Consider the following 4,021-nt stretch of genomic DNA (forward strand, 5'->3'; position numbering starts at 1 on the left):
GAGACGTTACGTTCCGTCGCCACAGTTGCTGTACCACCGCTGTACGGCCGGGGCATGTAGTCTCGGCTCCTCAGCGAAAAACTGTCATTGGCTTTTTTAGTTTACACTCGGAGGTGATTGGGCTCTCGGGCGAGATCCCAATTCGTCAGTCACTGACGTAACGTCTTTGTTCCCTCCTTCAGGGAACGAGGGTTACACAAGTAACCTAGACGTTTTTTCCCATTGCATCTGAAAATTACTTTCAGAAACTTTTTTTTCAAAGAGTTTTGGGATGCACATTTTTCAGGATTATTTCATGAATAGACAGTGCAAAAGAATAGCATTTATTTGAATTGGAAATCTTTTGTAACAGTTTTGATCAATTTAATGCATCCTTGCTGAATAAAAATATTACTATTTTTGAAATCTAACCCACAGTTTCTGCAGTAATATGAAGCACAACCTTTTTAACATTGATAATAATAAGAAATGTTTCCTACATATCTGAATGATTTCTGAAGGATCATGTGACACTGAAGACTGGAGTAATGATGCTGAAAATTCAGCTTTGCATTACCGGAATAAATTACATTTTAAAATATATTACAATAGAAATAAATGCAATTTGAGCTTGCATTCCATTCTAACATGATGTCACACACCAGGCTTGACATCATAAACACCAAAAAGCAAGCGCCATTCATTCTTACATACGTTGTAGCCAAATGAATGAATATTCCTAAAAATAATTTTCTTTCTGTATTTCACAAATAAAAATGTACAGGTTTGGAATGGCATGATGAGGAGTACATAAATTATGCCAATTTTTAATTCTTGGGTAAATATCCCTTTAAGCAGATGTAAAAATTTGATTTTTAATGCCAGCATAAAACTAACAACCTGTGCTCTGGTTTCTCGTTTTCACGCTGTAATCTGCTGATTTTCTCACACACTGCATTCAATGCTTCTTTCTTCTCTGCTTGCCATGTCTGCTCCCTGAAAAACATTTTCAGAGTGATCACAGAGTTTTATATTTGTTGTTTATATTAAACATGTATGATTTTTTAATGTCTTAAGAGATATTATCGTTAACTAAAACCATAAAAATAAAATTATGTCTTTACTTGAAATAAAGCAAACGTTCACTGAAATGAAATTATATATATATATATATATATATATATATATACAGTGGGGCAAAAAAGTATTTAGTCAGCCACCAATTGTGCAAGTTCTCCCACTTAAAAAGATGAGAGAGGCCTGTAATTTTCATCATAGGTATACCTCAACTATGAGAGACAAAATGAGAAAAAAAAATCCAGAAAATCACATTGTAGGATTTTTAAAGAATTTATTTGCAAATTATGGTGGAAAATAAGTATTTGGTCAATAACAAAATTTCATCTCAATACTTTGTTATATACACTTTGTTGGCAATGACAGAGGTCAAACATTTTCTGTAAGTCTTCACAAGGTTTTCACACACAGTTGCTGGTATTTTGGCCCATTCCTCCATCCAGATCTCCTCTAGAGCAGTAATGTTTGGGGGCTGTCGCTGGGCAACACGGATTTTCAACCCCCTCCAAAGATTTTCTATGGGGTTGAGATCGGGAGACTGGCTAGGCCACTCCAGGACCTTGAAATGCTTCTTACGAAGCCACTCCTTCGTTGCCCGGGCGGTGTGTTTGGGATCATTGTCATGCTGAAAGACCCAGCCACGTTTCATCTTCAATGCCCTTGCTAATGGAAGGAGGTTTTCACTCAAAATCTCACGATACATGGCCCCATTCATTCTTTCGTTTACACGGATCAGTCGTCCTGGTCCCTTTGCAGAAAAACAGCCCCAAAGCATGATGTTTCCACCCCCATGCTTCACAGTAGGTATGGTGTTCTTTGGATGCAACTCAGCATTCTTTCTCCTCCAAACACGACAAGTTGAGTTTTTACCAAAAAGTTATATTTTGGTTTCATCTGACCATATGACATTCTCCCAATCCTCTTCTGGATCATCCAAATGCTCTCCAGCAAACTTCAGACGGGCCTGGACATGTACTGGCTTAAGCAGGGGGACACATCTGGCACTGCAGGATTTGAGTCCCTGGCAGCGCAGTGTGTTACTGATGTAGCCTTTGTTACTTTGGTCCCAGCTCTCTGCAGGTCATTCACTAGGTCCCCCCGTGTGGTTCTGGGATTTTTGCTCACAGTTCTTGTGATCATTTTGACCCCACAGGGTGAGATCTTGCGTGGAGCCCCAGATCAAGGGAGATTATCAGTGGTCTTGTATGTCTTCCATTTTCTAATAAGTGCTCCCACAGTTGATTTCTTCACACCAAGCTGCTAACCTATTGCAGATTCAGTCTTCCCAGCCTGGTGCAAGTCTACAATTTTGTTTCTGGTGTCCTTTGACAGCTCTTTGGTCTTGGCCATGGTGGAGTTTGGAGTGTGACTGTTTGAGGTTGTGGACAGGTGTCTTTTATACTGACAACGAATTCAAACAGATGCCATTAATACAGGTAACCAGTGGAGGACAGAGGAGCCTCTTAAAGAAGAAGTTACAGGTCTGTGAGAGCCAGAAATCTTGCTTGTTTGTAGGTGACCAAATACTTATTTTACCAAGGAATTTACCAATTAATTCAACCTTTATAAAGAATTCTTTCAGCTAGTTGCCAAGGCAACATTTATCATTTCTGTTTAAAGTTAACACTTAAAATACTAACAATAATAGTATATCAATTATACTGAGAAAAAAAACAATTTACATTGCACCTTTTCAAAATCTTTTTCTGGGCATCCAGCTTTGCTTGTGAGCATGACAGGACCATTTTAGTGTTGACTGTTGAGACTCTGCAACTGTGAGGGAAAATTGCGTGAAAACTTGTAACTGCATTTACATTTTGATACAATCACTACCTATTGGGTGTTATTAAAGTGACAACTTACCTCTTCTTTACCAACCACTAGTAAGACTTCAGGATTTGTTGTCAGCACTAGTAGGGGAAAAAAACAAACTGTCTTCACATCAACCGTGCAATTAAAATATGTAATATTGAATACTGAATTTAAATATATTTTTTGTATCTTAACCCTTTAATCTAACTTGAAATAGTACATAAAACAATAGATAATAGCTTACATTTTGGTTCCATTTCTTGCCATTGCTCTAGCTCAGATGTGATTGCAATCAGGTGATTCACTGCCTGCCAGTCAAAAATAATAATAATTACAGTTTGAGTAATTTGGGTACAAAAAAAGATAATTTGAGTAATTTGGGAATATTTGTCTCAACTGAAAAGTAACATTAATATGCAGAGCTGATTTTTAAATTCAAAAGTAGTGAAAGAAGAAGGACAAACCTCATTTGACTGATCATCATTAGCCTCTGTGTCTGCCAGAATTATTTCATTTTGAAGCTGAAAGATATAGTAAGTGCTTACTGTATGTTGACATGGCACTTGTCAACATCAGCTGCATTCTGTCTGCAGCTGCTGTCTAAAAACCTTCACAACATCAAAAAACTAACTGGGTATTAAAAAAACTGGCACAAACATGTAAAAAAAAAAAAACGTTTATATAAACATTTTGCTAATGTTCCCATTAAGTTAAAATGTAAACCTGCTTTCTGAATGTTCTCTGAACTTTCAAAAAGTCAATTTTTTTTGTCTTGGTAATAATAACGTTAAGGGAACATTTCATTTTTATCATTTTTGGGAATATTATGAGAAGGTTACTTTTGAACGTGCGTTGAACATTCTGAAACCAGTAATAACATTTAAAATTAAAATGTTAAAATTAAAACTAAAAGGTTTTAGAAGAAAAAAACACTTTTATATAAGATATATAAATAACGTTTTTGTGCTAACATTTTGAGAACATTATTAAAGAGCAGTTCACTTTTTAAGAGCAGTTAACGTTTTGTTCATGAGAGAACCTTGCAGAATGTTAGCCAGGGTTCTGAGAACAGTCCCTGTTAGCTGGGTTTTTATTACAAATCATTTGTATGCTTCATCTAAACTGACAACTGAGCATGACATGCACGACCTTT

The 4,021-nt window shown here is 36.5% G+C and overlaps 1 long non-coding RNA gene across 1 annotated transcript; it reads right to left on the reverse strand.

The window, feature by feature from the left end:
• Positions 1-778: 778 nt before the first annotated feature.
• LOC107568792 (uncharacterized) lies at positions 779-3,389 on the reverse strand. The gene is made up of 5 exons (XR_001606808.1): positions 3,333-3,389; positions 3,113-3,176; positions 2,920-2,966; positions 2,746-2,829; positions 779-975 (listed from the first exon to the last, which is right to left on the reverse strand). It is a non-coding gene; the product is annotated as an uncharacterized lncRNA (long non-coding RNA).
• Positions 3,390-4,021: the final 632 nt, after the last annotated feature.

Source organism: Sinocyclocheilus grahami, unplaced genomic scaffold, assembly GCF_001515645.1.
Source record: "Sinocyclocheilus grahami isolate Dianchi unplaced genomic scaffold, SAMN03320097.WGS_v1.1 scaffold1280.1, whole genome shotgun sequence".
NCBI lineage: Eukaryota > Metazoa > Chordata > Actinopteri > Cypriniformes > Cyprinidae > Sinocyclocheilus > Sinocyclocheilus grahami.